The following is a 17,198-nucleotide window of genomic DNA, read 5'->3' as shown; positions in this document are numbered from 1 at the left end:
CATACGGGATGACATGCTCGGCCTGCAGCTGTGAAGCACATGTGCACCTGGCTCTGCTTCCATCGCCTGGGGGCAATCCCGCCCACCTCGCCTGAAGAGGCGGCTCTCAAGACGAGGTAACGACAACCAGCGCTCGCGCCTCTCCCCCGCCACAGACGTCAGTAACGCTTTGCACGTGTCATTGTGTCAATCCGCGCTGAGACAAATAGTGCGGTCAGATCGATTATTATAGCTGCTGCCCGTTGGTCAAGTGTCAAACAAAACGGGCAAACTTTAATCGAAGAAAAATGTCGAATTGTCGTGCGTTGTACAATTGTGTGAGAGATTTGTTTCTTTAATGCCAACTTGTAGTTGTTGCTGAAGGGGGTTTTTTTTTAATATCGATATCATTACGCGGCCGCAAGAAGGTTTACCACGACGTCTGGTTCAAAAGGTGAGAGAGACGCAGTGGTCAGTTTTCGTATTATAATAATTACAATCTCATTAAAGTCGAAAATGTGAGGAAAAGCGGCATAAATAATTTGCGAATAGTCTCTAGCTGTCTTTAATTCGATGTTTTGTTGACCGTCCTTACGTTCTTTTTTTTTTTTTTTTTTTTTTTTTTCATCTGAGGATCCTAAGGTGAGGTGATTATTTTGCCTATTTTGTCCTCTTCGGACTTTTTGTTTGTTGATCAGGGATTTACATTTCCAAGGAATGATCGGTAAGTCCATAGCCTATGCCAAGGGTAAGAAATGTGAATATACGTTCGACAACACTGGCTGTGGTAAGTTTCAGATATTCTCTCATCTACCTATAATTCCAGCAGTGTGTGTGTGTGACCGCTGTTTCTCGACAACCGCTCATCCGATCTAATTGAAACTTGCCAGGTATATTGCTGGGGACCTGAGGATGTGCCTTTTCAAGGTTTGATATTAATCGGACAAGTGCTTCCCAAGTTATGGCCATTTATTTACCAAACCAATGACAAGACACGTTGTTGCGTGGGCGTGGCCGATGGGGAAGGGAAGCTCAGCCGCGTTCGCCATTACGGGTTACAACGTACGAACTTCCGGAGAGTGATGACTTCGTGTATTCTAATAATTTCTCGATTTCTTATGCGCATTTATAGATAAACACTATGCCCCAAGTTATGATCGTTTTCATATTAGACGGTGCATAAATTTCGGTAACATCAGAGTGAGCTGGTATGCTCCGAACCAGGAAGTAATTTTTTTTTCTCTCATCTCTTCTCTTTTTGTTTTTCCTTGGGATGACATTGCGAAAAGGCAAAATACGTTGGCGCTAATTGAATATTTGGGCATTAAAACTAAATTGCGAATAAAATGCGAACTTCCGGGCCACGCACTGCGGGCACGCGAGAGCGAAGAAACGGCCTGTGTGGTGGTTGTTGTTGCTCGAGGTTTGAATATTTATTTATTTATTTATTTTACTTTTTTTTTTACGGGCACGTACTAGTGATGGGAAAGCCAGTAAAACTCCATTAGGCTGCAACCTGACAAGTGAGAACATTTATCGTTCAGTTTCGTTCTGAGGTCGGAAGGTCTATATATAATAATACAGTATACTGTATTATCATTCAGAAAACCATCACATTTTCTTAATGTGATGATATAGATTTTTTAAGTAATAAACAAAGAACTCGACGTGGTTTTTAAGTCGAATAATATTTTGAGGTGTAAAAAAAAAAATCCAACCTGGAGAGTACCTCTCCGAACAATTACAGAAAACCGTGATGATCATGACGTCATCTCCGTGACGTAATTGAAGGAAAGGTTGTCTCAGCACGCAATGGATAAATCGCCTCCCAACTCGCTTCATAGTCCTCAGAAAATGAATTTGACGAAGATTTTTCTGATCAAGAATCCTCAGATTACGACGAGAGTCAAAATCGATGATGTAGAAGGTCCTGTAAGACCGTACATATATGAACCTGATGCATACCTGCCAACCCTTTTTGAAGGAAAAGCAGTAGGCTGGCGTGCGACGCAGTCCAGGGGCATGCCCCCCCCCCCGGAAATTTTTTAGAAAAATGAAGAAAAATGGTGCAATCTCCTGCATTTTGAGACCACAGTTAGCTGAAATATATCAACATATGTTTAGAGTGAAAAAGAGAAAACTTAACATGGTTGATCTACTCACCAATCTTTATTTTTCTAAGACATCATGATCATCAGTCACGTTTCCATAAATTACTCACTGTCCAAGCTCCACATGTATGTGCCTATACATGTACACAAGAGTTTACATAAACTCACTGATACATCTTTATGAATGAAATGACTGGCCATTCTGATTTCATAACATATTTACAGTTTCACACATATTTACAGTTTTCAGGTTTGAACAGTTAAGATGCACATTTAGCTCTTCAGAGCCTGGTAATTGGGGCATTTAGGGCCAGAGGTGGCATATTTGGCCTTCTTAAGAAGGTCGGCATCTGGCTTCCACGAGAAGCAGCTGACTCCATCCGGCTTGAAGATGTTAATCTTCCCTGCCAACAAACCACACAGTGTTTCTGACGCCATGGCTGTCCTCGTATACGCTTGACTTGGCGTGACCTTCCTTGCCGCGTCCCAACGTGCTCCTCTGATCACAGAATACTAGCATGTCTCGGAGCAGATGTTTTCTTTTTGCACCGAAAAACAGACAAATTCATTTGATACTGAGCACACATTATAACATGTCACAAACAAAAACAAATTTTTAATTTCATTTATTCACAACAAAGTTTAATCATCAATTTTATATTTTCATTACCTGAAAAAACAATATAAAACAAGATACTACTAGTAATAATTTATTACCAGTAATAATCGGAATTTAATAAATAAAAAATTAAAAAATATATATATATATATATATATACCGGGCGTAGTGGCGTGCGTCTGTAATCCAGCTACTCGGAGGCTTGGGTTGGAGGATCGCTTGAGGACGGGAGCTCTGCGCTGGGCCACGCTATGAGAGGGTGTAGGGCAGCCCGGAATCATGGTGAAGCCCAATCCCTATCCCTGTGTCATAAGAGGCGACCAGGGTTGCATTAGGAAGGACATCCGGCGTAAAACCTATGCTAAATCAGTATGCGGATCATAACTGATGATCCGCTGTGGCGACCCCTAACGGGAGCAGCCGAGAGACGAACAACACACATATATATATATATATATATATATATATATATATATATATATATATATATATATATATATATATATATATATATATATATATATATATATATATATATATGATTATCGTAATGTCAATACATATCTCTTGTCAAAGTGCTAGTACAAATCTATGACAAAGTCCTCAGGATCAAAACCCTTCAGAGCCTTGGCTGCCAGGGCGCTTAAGTGACACCGACAGCCCATCAGGTGGATGTCTGTGTTTGTGTCTTTTTGGAGGTACCCCATGACGCCACGATGTCGACCAGTCATTACTGAGGCATTGTCCGACGAGAAAGCAATACATTGTTTCAGGCTTAAGTCACACTTTCGTAGAGAGTCCTTTAATGCCGTGGCAATATTCTCACCAGTCGCGGAATTGACTACTGGCATGTCGAGAAATGATGTTGTGATTCGGCCCGTTATCTGATCTTCATGGGTGATCAAGTCTGGGAAAAACTTGTCATCATTACTGCTTCCATCCGTTGCTAGGGATACATCAGATCGTTCCGGCTGACATTTTGCTTGATGCGATCAACTGACTGACCCGCGATGGTGCACATAATATGAGTCGTCTTGGTATGACCACATGCGTACTGACGCGCGATCTCGCTGTCGGGGAACATCCGTGGGACCAGCTTGGAGAAATGGTCATTTAGGGCCAGAGGCAAATTGTGCTTCATCAACAGTCCTTGAACTAAAACCTCGGCGTTGATTGACATCGGCATCTCTTGCACTGGCTGGAAGACTTTTTGTTGTGGTTGCCACCGTGCGGGAGTTGCTCATGTGTTTCCCCGTGCTGATGTGGCGACTCAAGTCGTATCCCCCATGACTGATGGAGAAGTCTGATCGACACATATCACAGAAGGCATGTCCGTCTCCCTTACGTGAAGCCTTGATACACTTGAACTCTGCTGTCCAACTTGGCTTAAACTTGTTGATCCAGCGTGGGGGTGGTTTTTTATTTTCTGGTGTTTGCATTGTTGTCGTGCACTGAAGCGATGAGTACTCTCTGTTAACTGCAGTCTTTGATCATGAATGGAAAATGGCGCGCTGTCTTGAAATGAATGCCCGCTGTTTCCTGTCGTCCCATTTGATTGGTCATGCTTAATTTGGAAGCAATAACCAATCGCTGACGAGATAAGAACTCAAGGTCAGGCATGAGTTTTGTAGAATGTAGAAGCAGCCGCGTGTAATACGATCTTGGCAGTGAAAAACGAACGCAAAACTGAAAAAACACAACTATTTTTTTTCCCCAAAACAATTTCCAAATGCGGTATGTTTGACGAATAAAATCGGTATGCGTTGGGAGCTATAGAAAATCGGTAGGCTACCGCGCGAATCGGTAGGGTTGGTAGGTACGTTGACGTGGAAATTGGGGATAGCATCAGTCGTGAAACACCTGACGTTCACAACAATCGGCATGACGTCCAAGAAAGACTCGGCAATAACAACAGGGAAGGCATAAAGTAGTAAATCATCGAGCGAGACCGTGGTAAATGTGCAGTTTAGTGGTATTTTGAGGTAGCACTTCTCTGTAATTATTGTAGTAATGAGAACAACACTCGGGAGAATGCATATCTCTGGCAGGCTGAACAGTTTACATTTTGTGTGCCACTGATAGGCCGGATCTGAATCCGGACCTTAACCAAAATCAAATCGGCTTGTTCTTGTCACCTGCTTGTCAGGCCAAGCCAGATTAGAACTGTGACTTCCTACAGGTACTATGTAAACCTGTACTAACCTGTTTCATGGCCAGGTTGTCAGCAACTAAACCGTCTCCCCCACCAGGTTTTCTGGTGAGGATGGTTTATGGATATGGACACCCAGCTGGATTAAAAACAAAACCTGTCAAAGGGTGGAGGAGCTCCTTATGAGCCAACAGCCATCCATTTCTAGTGCTCAACCGTGTCTGTGGACGTCCTCCTGCAGTTGGGTTACTTTTTTTAGGAGGTTGGTGACAGGGTTTGCGCTCCAGCCACGGCAAAACCCTTCACTCCGCAAAGCACACTGAAAACGCAAAGAAAATGGAAAACCCACTCCAAGGGAGTACCTCGTGTGCAGCTGCCCTTCGTAGGACAGCTCACTGGATGATAGGATTTGGGCAAAGACTTCGGGACCCCCATTCTTTGATGATCGAAGGAAAAATACGGGGTAACCTTCCCAGGTTGGATTACAGGACTGTGTGTGGGGGTGGTGCTGAGGTGTCATCGACCAGACTGCAGTCTCCTTGGGTTAACCTAAGGCGTTCCCTTCGGGTGGGTGCCTGGAATGTCCTATCCCTAAGAGAGGATGATTACCTGTCTCTGATCATCTGAGCTCAAATATTTGAACATCAGTATCGCAGCACTCTCTGAGGTTCGGAGACTGGATAGTGGCGAGATGGTGACGGGTGGTTACACCTACGATTGGTCTGGTCGCTCTGATGGTTACCATGCCCAAGGAGTTGCTGTCGCTATGTCCAATAAGCTGACTCTAATGATAATTGAGGTAACACCGGTCAACGAGCGCATTATGAGATGAAAGATTAATCACTCCTTGGGTGTCGCTTCCCTCCGCTCTGAATATGTTCCGACTGAGGCAAGTGATCTCACCGTGAAGGACGCATTCTATGCTATGCTCGAATCTGTGGTTTATCAGTACCCCAGGCGAGATACTCTTCTTGTCTTGGGGGATTTCAATGCATCGACTGGAACTGATTGGGATGTTTATGAGACGTGTTGGTCCCCATAGGTCTGGGAATGTGAACCATAAGTCTGCAATAAGTTCATTGACTTTGCAAGAAGTCATGGACTAAGGGTGGCTGGTTCATGGTTTCAGTGCCCACAGGCTCATCGCTGAAGTTGGGATTCCAACGCTGGTGGAGTGGCAAAGGAGATTGATCATGTGCTCGTTGATGGTTGCTGGCGGATGATCCAGAACTGCAGGGTCTACCGGAGTGCTCATTTCCTCAATACCGACGACAGGAATGTTGTAGCAACTCTGAAGTTGCAGGTTAAATGGGGGAGAATGGTACCGTCCCAGCCAAGGCTGCATGTTAGCAAGCTCAAGGATGAGAGGGTAGCTGAGGAGTTTGCAAACAGGCTAAGTGGGGATTTGGGGGTTATGGGTGCTTTTGGGAATCCTGAATAGTTGTGGAGTGCATTCAAGACCACCATCCTTGATGTTGCCCGTGGATTTCTTGGAACTCACCGTAGGGCGAAGAATAATTTTGTCTCTCTGGGGATATTGGATACCACTGACCAGAGTTGCAGGGCCAGGCTTGATGGCAGAGCTGAGCTGTTCAGCGAGTTGTGGTGTAAAACTGCACGTGTGCTGAGGGTGCACAAGGAGGCCAATATGCGAGGAATCTGTGAGGGGGTAGAGCATCACTGTGGGCAAGTGGTTCTTGTCCTGCTGACAGGTGAATTCGCGCATTGTGTTCCTCCAAGTCTGTCCCTCGGTGAATTGCAGTTTGAGCGGAGGGTGGTGGGCTCTTGACAGAGGAGTCCGAAGTGAAGGCCCGCTTGGCCAGTTACTTTGAGCGGCTGTTCCAGGCTGATCCACCAGCTGTTGGGTTGGATGTCAGGGGTGTTACTATCCCTCTTGCTGAACCTCCAATCAACTGTGATCCACCTTTGTTTGTGGAAACACAGGCTGCAGTGAACCGGTTGAAATGGACTAAAGCTCCTAGGATCTGTGGCATCCATGCTGAACTTTTCAAGGCTGGTGGAAATGCTGTACTCATGTCGTTGCATGCAGTTCCGTGCTTTGGCTGGAACACAGGCATTATCCCAACTGACTGGAAGAGGGGCCTTATTTTCCCTCTCTGGAAAGGGAAGGGTAATCACCAGCACTGCAACAATTACCGAGGGGTGACGCTGCTCTCAGTGCTGAGCAAGGTCTTTGCTCAGATAATTCTTGATAGGGTTCGCCACCATCTGCTTGAGCACCAGTGCCCAGAACAGTCAGGCTTCACACCAAAGGGGTCAACGATTGACCGTACCCATGCTCTTCGGGTCCTCACTGAATGCAGACGAGAGTTTCGGCAGGGACTGCTTGCAGCCTATGTTGATCTCTGCAAAGCGTTCTTTTCAGTGAATCGGGATGCCTTCTGTAGGATTCTTGGTCTTCGTGGGGTGCCACCAAAACTGATTAATCTGATGTCTGAACTATATTCTTGTCCTGAGAGTGCTGAGATGTGGTGATATCATCTCCGACTTATTTCCAGTTGTTACTGGGGTTCGTCAGGAGGGTGTGCTGGCCCCCACACTTTTCAGCACTTGTATGGACTGGATTCTGGAGAGGATGTCGGAGAGATCAAGCTGTGGCGCATTGTTTGGGAATGTCAACATCTCTGACCTTGATTTCACAGATGATGCAGTCATCCTTGCAGAGACTCTGTATATCCTTTTGGGGGCCTTCGAGGTGTTGAATGAGGAGTCTGAGCTGTTGGGATAACGGGTTTCTGGGTCAAAATTAAGATCCAGGCTTTCAATGATATATTGGATGCTGATATCTTGTCTGTACCAGTTTGTGGTGGGGATGTTGAGGTCACGAAGAGATTAACTTTCCTTGGTAGTGATACTGTCTCTGCTGGCTGTGAGCTCGTGGTCAAGAGACATCTGAGTCGGGCCTGGGGAGTTACGGACTCACTGGATCATGGGACGTGGTGCTGTCGGTGTCTGTGCAGGACGAAAGTCCGAGTCTTTAGGTCGTTGGTGCTTCCAGTCTCTCTCTTCGGAAAATCCTTGGCTTTCACTGGTTGGACTTTGTGTCGAACAAGTGGTTCTTGAGAGAGACTCAAATGAGATTTGTGACATGCATCGTCTGTGAGCGTCAGCTGCGACTGTATGGACATGTGGCACGTTTTCCTGACACTGATGCTGCTCATCAGATTCTCTCAGCGAGGGAGCCTCGTGAGTGGAGGAGGCCAAACTGGTTGACCACGTGCCTCGTGGTTGCAGCAGGTTGATTAGCATCACAAGGAGATGGTCATTGGCCAGGAATCTGCCTGGGGGATGGCCAGACGGAGGCCCCTGGAGTACTGGCGGAAAGTGGACACAGCGACACGCTGCTCTGGCGCATGCTCCCATACCTGATCTGACCAGACCTCGTCGCCAAACCAACTCGTACACCTAATTTTGTCATAACTTATCCACAACCTTTTGAGACATCATGCTGTTTGTCGTTTTTGGCTCCATCTCTCAATGGTGAATGTTCACTTTTAAAATTTCTTGTGTCCAGATGTACAGTGCAATACTGTTGCGAGGCCGGTACGTCGGCCGCGGTCCAACCGCTGGATGGAGCCGCAAGTCGGCTCGACCGATCGCCAGGAATTCAGATCGTCGCCCCGGATAAGTCCAGAGTCGACGGGTCCTTGTTTTGGACCGTGAAGGGTCAATATTTCCACCACGTGGTACAGGGTTATTTGCCATATCTTCAAAATACCTAGAGACCATGTGGCGATCTACCGAGTCTTCACACCCTCAACGGAACTCGTATGGAAACGAGCTGCTTTGTGCGCTCACTCTGTGTGCCATTCTGAGCGGTTTAATCGCCGTAGTGGCCCTGCCAATTTTCCCCAGCATGCGACACGCTCAGTCAATGAAAGAAGGGACGCAAACGAACTGAAACGTTTAACAATCGGCGTTTATTTCTACAATAATGGGGAACTAGGGAACACAGAAGAGCAGATTTAAACCGAATAAAGCAAGGCAATGCAAATATATACAGCACAAGCACTTAACAGTTTTACGATTTAAAGACGGGGCCCACACACAGACACAGACACCCACAGACAGAAGTGGACCCCAATGGTCTTTATTTGGATCTCCAGCCCGGAGGACAGTCGGGCTGCAGATCAGTGGTAGCTGATCAGTGATCAGTGGTAGCTGATCAGTGATCAGTGGTAGCTGATCAGTGATCAGTGGTAGCTACCTGGCCGCGAGCGCACGGCTGGGCGTCCCCTTCTTCCCGGAGCTCCAGTCACCGTGGGACGGACCAGCGCAGCTGAACCCAACTGAGGTGAATCGAGATCGTCGCCCAGGCTCGTGATCATCCGGAGGAGGAGGAGGCGGTGGATGAGGACGAGGATCAGGGCTGACTGTGACGAGGGCGGTGAAGAAATCTCTCCTGGTTTTGATTCAGCCGTCTGCGCTTTTATTTCGTTCCCCCGCAGAAGTGGGGGGGGGTGTCCCCACCCTCCCCGCTTCTCCACACCGGATGGCCTTCTGCGCAGACTCCCTTGTCGCCCTGTCACTGGCCAGTTTTGGTGCGCAAAAATCCTCGCCATCCCTCTCACTGGCCAAAATGGGCGGCAAACCCCTCGATGGGCCAGGTGGCGTGGTGACATCACTTGGACCGCCCTTCACAGAGTCGGGGAAGTCCGATTGGCTGAGCGACGGTCACCCCACTCGTTGCATGCCGATTGGTAGAGGACCGCCGCGTGGCTCCTTCCCGAACTCCGCCTTTTCCAAATTCTTCCGGAACAAATTTTCTCTATAAATGTGTGTCATGTAGTGCTGCCTCCAGGTATTACAAGTCTCCACCATTTACAGTACAGTATTCCTCTCCCCATGTTTTCCAGTATAGTGAGGTGTTTTGAATTATAAGCAGTAAGTATGCTTTCGCTTCATGCATGTAACCCAGGTTATTTATTTGCTCCCCGGAACATCGTTCCAGGGAGCTTGGAATGGCACGTTGTCCGTCCATCTGTCCACAAATACTTGCAACTTCTTCTCTGAAACTACACAAATTATTTTAATGAAACTCTACCAGAATGTTCATCATCGTATATGTTCCAAAGTTTGTTCGTGGCATTTTAAAAAATCCGGTCCGAAGGGGGTCTACGGGTGTTGCCCCCCGAAATAGGTATTTGCTTTCTTCTCAGAAAATACATCAGCAGTTCAGATGAAACTTGACCACAACCTTCATCACCCACGATGTACCAAAGTTTGTTCATGACATTAAAAAAAAATCAGGCTCTTAGGGGGTCGATGGATGGAGTTTATGGGAGGTTGCCCCCCCCAAAGAGGTATTTGCTTTCGGTTGTCCCCCAAAATATGTATTTGCTTTCTTTTCCGAAACTACACAAACCATTTCTATGAAACTTGACCACAACCTTCATCACCCGTGATGTACAAAAATTTGCTCATGACATTACAAAAATCAGGCTCCAAGGAGATGTAAGGGGGGTTGCTCCTCAAAATATGCATTTGCTTTCTTCTCAGAAACTACACACGCAATTCTGATGAAACCTGACCACCACTTTCATCACCCGTGATGTACCAATGTTTGTTCACGACATTAAAAAAATGGGTCCAAGGGGTTTTACGGAGGGGATTCCCCCCAAAATATGTATTTGTTTTCTTCTCCGAAACCACACACACAATTTCTATGAAACTTGACCACGAGCTTTATCACCTGTGATATACCAAGGTTTGTTCAGGGCATTAAAAAAAATCCATAGGTATTTACTTTCTTCTCCATTACATAGTTTGTGGGTCATCCATGCCTACCAGTGGTTCCCTGGTTATCTTATCCAGACACTACCAAGTGAGCGCCCAGGGGTATTGCCGTTTTTTTTTTTCATCTGCAGACCTGTTACTTGCCCTTGCACCACCTAAATAAAGGTCTGCATCAGAAGAACATGTTGCATGCTTGGAACAAGATCGCCCTTAGTGTGGGTAATCTGCTAGTACACACAATTTCCTTCACGATAATCCCTTACTAATTATTACTATGCACCACTCCCTGCGTGGTGCACATACAAACAAGACATTCCTTAAGCTGACATGTCCCTACTTACTACATCGATATCGGCTAACTACCCAAACACGGACCATGCTACTCTATACAATCCTATCTGCTCTCTCGTGATATCTAACCCCCTCCCCACAAATGTTACAATTTTTTGGATTTAACCTTTGGCTAATGCCCCAGGAAGTGGGTACTTGGGGTCACAGGGGTGCAACAGAAGATATTTTCAAACTAAAAAATTGATATTGGGTCATTCCTGGTGGAACTGTTGCAATCTTTTAACTTTGCTTTAAATGGGAAGCAGGGGAATTTGCGGTGGCGCACCACTGACTTTGCTCTCGTGTGGATTACATCCACTATATTATACATAGAAGCACCTGCTTTCTGCAGGAGCAGCTAGGGAGGGTTATGTTATTATCCTTATTCAAATGTGTAATTCAAAATTCCACTCCAAAATATCTATCACAGCATAATTCTAAATACCTCACTGCACTGGAAAACGTGGGGTCAGGAATATTGTTCTGGAGAAGGTGGGGACTTGTAATACCCTCTCCTGCCTGGAGCGGCACCACATGATACACGTTTACATTGAAAATGTGTGCCCCCCCCCTCCATGCTCCTCTTCAAAGACCACCAGCACGAATTGTGGTCATGCTGATCCTATGTAGCAACTCTGGATGTAATCGGCCCAGAACTGTAGGAGGAATAGCACTTCACACACACACACACACACACACACACACACACACACACACACACACACACACACACACACACACACACACACACACACACACACACACACACACACACACACACACACACACACACACACACACACACACACACACTGGTCTGTGAATTATAGTAAGGATGAAGGAAAACCCTTCTGTATTTTTTCTGGTCTCTTCCAAAAATATGTTTTCCTTTCTTCTTTTATTATTTTAATGACTCATTTTTTTCTCTACTGGTTCAGCTATTCCATGGATCTCTTTCCTCCCAATTGCCACTCACTCACCTATGAAAACATTGTGTATTGGAATGAGAGCATCACAATGGCCCAAATCCAGGATACCATTGTGTAGCACAGACACTGACCTTTCATTGACTTGTGCTGTTATGACAATAGGTTGTGCAATGAAATGCTGTTCATTTTTTAAGTAAACATTGACTGTCATTCACCCCAACAGGAGGGGAACTCGATCTTAGCATGAGCATTCACCCCAACAGGAGGGGAAGGCGATCTTTCACATTCATACCCAACAGGATGGTAAGGCGATGTTTAGCATCCTCCCCCCCTCCCCCCAACAGGAGGCAGCTTGATAAAACATCGTCAATGCACCCACATACTAACTGCTGCCCCGTTTCAAAGATTTGCTGATACTTTTTATAAATGAACTGAATTAATGATAGGTTTAAGGTAATCTGGGGAAACTGCGTAAATTGGAAATAGTTTTCCATTACGAACATTGTGGTATGAATCCTGTTTTATTAGTATTTGGTGGAACAGCCTGTTTTCTTCAACTGCTCAGAATTTGGGCTGCAACTGGCTCCTCTCAGGGTGTGGTTGCTGCCTTTTTGGGCATGGTCATCTGCGTGCACCCTGTGTGTGGTCACAATCCTCAAGCATGTAACAGTATCGTTTCAGCTGCTCTTTTGCTCTTGTTACATATGGCTAGGGAACTCTACCACAAAGCACCCTCTTCACTTTAACCATGGAATTATTGTATGAATGATGCAATAATAAGGCAGTTTAATCATTGTTACACAGTGACTTTGATCAGCTACAGACATGCTGATCAACTCTCATACATGGAATTTAAATTTTAATGTTGGTGTTGTGGAAATGACTCCTCGGGGTTAATAAGTGCCTAATATAGTGTTGTTATTTAATTATTAAGTGTTTGGGTAAGCAAAGAAGTAATTAAATGTGATATCAGATTTGTACATCTATTTTGTCGAGATGACATTCACCCACCTCATTGTGTGTGTCTAAAATTATCAATCCGTTTGACCCTTTATTTGATGTTTCTATACCCAACGCTTTCAGTCCTGAATGTCCTTTTTAGTGTCTGAGTAAGCCATCAGCTCTTACTCCAGGTGGGAAAAGCCACCCCCATCATCCTGACCAGGCCACAGCTCCAGAATATAGGGATGAGAGGTCATGCATGGGTCGCTCTGCCCCAGGACCAGACCCGTTGACCAATGCTGAGTGAGATGGGAGGGGTTGAGCCCATTACTGATGACGTGTGAGCCTCGGTGATAAAGGGGTGTGGCATCGAGATAACTCGATCAGACGCCGGGACCGATTGTGCTCGCAGGGTGTCAATGCTGTGCGATACCACACCTCCCCTCTTTGGCCCTTTTTTATTTTTTTATTTTTATTTTTTGTATACCTTGGTCGAGGCTCGTATGAGAGCAAACACACAACTCACATCAAGGAGGCATGAGACAAGAGGGGCGGGAGTGGAAGGGACAAAACAGTGGGGAACAGACACATTAGGTGAACTGTGGAAGGGAGAGGGATGGGGATGGGACGGGGAACATGGCGAAGAGAAGATGGACATTTCAGGGACTTTCAGGAAGGAAAGCAGGAGAAATGAAGGAAGTGGGCTTGGGTGGATTATCGGGGGTAGAAAAGATCGAGGATTTGGATGGGGGAAGATAAGAGGTGGTGGTGAACAGCTGTTTTGAAAGCCTGGAGGGAAGAATGGGAAAGAATAGAGTGAGGAAGTTTATTCCAAAGGCGGGAAAAAAGAGGAATGAAAGAGTGAAGATGAGCAGTGATTCGTGATTTTGGTAGTTTTACCAGAAGGGGGTTGTTGGCGGACCTTGAGCGCCCTGTGGAAATGTGGTGGGGACAAATCGCAGAGAGAGCAGGGGGGCAAGGCTGGAGAGGAGTCGGTAGAAGACAGAAAGACCACCGACCAACCTGCGGTGATTGAGTGAGAGGCCCAAAGACTCAGCTTCATTGCGGGAGATGCCGATGATCTTAAATGCCCTGGTTTCGACAGCGTGAAGCCGAGAAAGGTGGGAGGCAGGAGCACCAGCCCAGAGGGGAGAGCAGTACTCCATCAGGCTACGGACAAAAGCTTTGTAAGTGGTCAGGAGCTCAAGAGGGCCGAGGAAGGACTTAGCACAATGGAGGATTCCCAGTCGGCGACTGGCTTTTGAGGCGAGGTTGGAAATGTGACTTTCCCAGGAAAGGTCATGGCAGATAGTGAGACCTAGAAGCTTGAAAGAAAAGACTTCTTCCAGAGGATTGTTGAGAAAGTGGATGGGGGGGTTTTGTAAACGGTCCTTTCGAAGAGACATAGTGAGAGTGTGAGATTTGTCTGGATTGAAAGACATGTTCCACGTGTTGGACCAGTTTGTGATTTTATCCAGATCTGCAGTGAGCGAAGAAGCTGCTGCTTGCCGGTCTGAGGGATGACAGATGGTACGGCAGAGGGTGGAGTCGTCGGCAAAGAGAAATAGAGGATTTTCCAAAGAGTCCGAGAGATCATTGATGAAAACCAGAAAAAGAACAGGGCCCAGAACCCTACCTTGAGGAACTCCAGCCTGCACAGGAAGAGGGGATGAAAGAACTCCATTTAGGGCCACACGTTGACTGCGACAGGAGAGGAAGTCTGCGAGCCATGAGTGGAGATGGCCTTGAATACCATGGGAAGAGAGTTTGGTGAGTAGTGCAGGGTGCCAGACTGTGTCAAAAGCACGTGATATGTCCAGGGATACAGCTCGGATTTCCTGTCTGGCATTGAGGACCTCCATCCATTGATGGGAGAGCAGTAGCAGCATATCCAGGGTAGAGTGACCTGGTCTGAAACCAAATTGATGATTGGAAATCAAGCCATTGGAGAAGAGGAAGGATTTCATATCTGAAGCGATGATGGATTCCATCACCTTGCTGATGATTGGGAGAAGGCTGATTGGTCTGTAGTTATAGGGATCTGTTTTTGCACCTTTTTTATGCAGGGCAGTGATGTTAGCAGATTTCCAAGCAGATGGCAGATGACCTTGGGAAAATGAGAGGGTGAATAGAACAGAGAGAGGGTGAGCAAGAGCAGAAGAGCAGGCTTTGAGGACACGTGGGCTGATGCCGTCTGGACCGGTTGCAGAATCTGACTCGAGGTTTGAAAGCAAGCTCTCCACCTTGTCAGGAGAAAAGGATACAGAGTCCAGGGACAGTTGGGTGCGACTGGGTAAAGTGGGTAGAGATAGTGATGGGTTTAGGACACAAGATTTAGCTGCAAACACCGAGTTTAGACATTCAGCTTTATCACGTTTGGAATCAGCAGTGCGGCCATTTGAGGTAAGGGAGGGGATGGAGGGGGAACATACACCAGAAACAGATTTGATTAAACGCCACCAGGATTTTGAGGAGGGAGAGAGGTTTGAGAGTTCAGACTTGAGATGAGAAAGATGTTGTTTTCTGGCTCTCCTGAGGGTAGATACACACTTGTTCCGAGCTTTGTGGAAAGAACTGAGATTGCCCTCAGTTGGGTTTGCTTTCCATGAGGCAAAGGCAAGTTGTTTCAGGACAACTGCCTCGCCACAAGCTTCAGTAAACCAAGGGCGGGAGGAAGGGTAAGACAACTGAACACGAGAGGGGATAAATCTGTGCATGAGGGAGAGCAAGTTTCTTTGAAAGAATTCCCAGGATGAGTTGATGTTTGAGAAAGTAGTGATAGGAGACCAGTCTGTAAGTTTGATGGCTGCTCGGAGACCCTGCCAGTCGGCTTGAGTGAAATGCCAGACTCGACGGCGGTGAGGTGGTTCTCTGATAACAGCCAGAGAGATGTCCACTTTGACAAGGACGTGGTCAGAAGAACCAATTGGAGCGAAGGAAGAGCAGCAGATATTGTCAGGGAAATTTGTCAAAACCAGATCCAGAAGAGATGGAGTACCATTGGTTGAGATCCGGGTCGGGAAGTTGACCGATTGAGTCAGTCCCAATGAGTCGCAGAAAGCTTTTGCTGAGGTGCCATGGCAGGTGAGAGAGGTACCCACACCTAGCCAACTGGCGTGATGACAATTGAAGTCACCACATAAGAGGAAGAGAGAGTTTGGATGAGAAGATAGGAGATGGTCCATGTTTTCGGATAGTGAGGTGTAGATAGAGTCATCACTGTTCGGTGGACGGTACAGTACACATATAAACATGAGGTGGGAGTGCAGGGGAAGCTGAAGCCAGAGGTATTCCTGGGGGTGTGGGGGAGTGAGAGCAGTGCATGGAGAGTGAGGAATAGAGTCTTTGATGAAGAGAGCAACACCTCCACCAGGACGAGGCTCAGGTCTGTCATACCGTAAGAGGGAGTAGCCAGGGAGAGATACTTGGGAGTCAGACACGTCTTGGGAGAGGAAAGTTTCTGTTAGGCAGATAATGTCTGGTTTGTCAGTGGCAACCTGTATGGAAAGATCTGAAAGGTTTGAGCGAAGGCCCCGGATATTTGAGGTCCACACTGTTAATGAAGAGGTAGGGGAGGAGGCTTTGGGTGCAGGAGGTGGAGGGGGAGGGGGAGGGTAGGACAAGGGACGAGGGGGGCAGGTAAGGAGGGTTGCTGAAGGAGTGTGGGGTATTGCAGAATAACGAGGGGAGGGGGCCGAATGAGGAGGAGAAAAGGCTCTGTGGTGCTGGGGGAGAGGTGGGACAAGAGACAAGGAAGAAGGCAGTTGAGGATTTGAGGACGTGGAGTGAAGAGATGGAGGTAAGAGGGCAGTGCAGGGAGGCAGGTTGGTGGATGAGAGAGGGGGAAAGTTTGAGAAGGAAGAGTGAGGGGGATGAAAGGTGGGAGAAAGGTGAGGGGAATTTTTGAGAGAGGTGAGAGGGAGGCTTGGAGGGAGAAGAGTGGGATGGTTGCTTTGAGAGTGAGAGTGAGGTGTGAGGGGGGTGAGTTGGCACTGAAGTTGGAAAAAAGAATGGTTGATGGAAAGCGAGCATCCATGGCAAACTGTGGTTTTTAAAAGTTTTAGGTCAGAGATGCGATTTAACACAATTCTTGATGGATGCAATGAAGGCGAATTCAGAGAATGGAGAGAAGAAGCGCTGTAATCGTTGGATTTTTTAGGCAAGGAATGAAGGAGAGGTCGAAATGAGAGCAGTCTGTTAAAATAGCAGAAGAGTAGTGCATTGTGAAACAGTAAAGAGTACCACATGTGTGAGAGAGGAAGATGAAGCATTATAAGATCGTTTTTGTTGTTAAAAATAATGTATGAGAGAGTTCAACAGATTAGGTCATGGAAGTGTAAAAAAAAAAAATCGAGGAAGAAGACGAGGAGGAAGTTAAGAGG

At 46.6% G+C, this 17,198-nt stretch overlaps 1 long non-coding RNA gene across 1 annotated transcript in view; it reads left to right on the top strand.

Annotated features, from left to right (window-relative positions):
• The first annotated feature begins 264 nt into the window (after window positions 1-264).
• The window catches only part of LOC147018097 (uncharacterized), a 36,431-nt gene continuing 19,497 nt past the window's right edge, over window positions 265-17,198 (top strand). Inside the window, exons 1-2 of the long non-coding RNA XR_015062281.1 lie at window positions 265-433; window positions 12,098-12,177. This is a non-coding gene — a long non-coding RNA (uncharacterized LOC147018097). The remainder of the gene's footprint in view (window positions 434-12,097; window positions 12,178-17,198) is intronic.

The sequence above is a fragment of the Eptatretus burgeri genome, chromosome 10 (assembly GCF_056783735.1).
Source record: "Eptatretus burgeri isolate ZD-2024b chromosome 10, Ebu_testis_v1, whole genome shotgun sequence".
NCBI lineage: Eukaryota > Metazoa > Chordata > Myxini > Myxiniformes > Myxinidae > Eptatretus > Eptatretus burgeri.
Note: the sequence above shows the minus strand (reverse complement) of the source record. Positions and strands in the feature narration are given on the sequence as shown.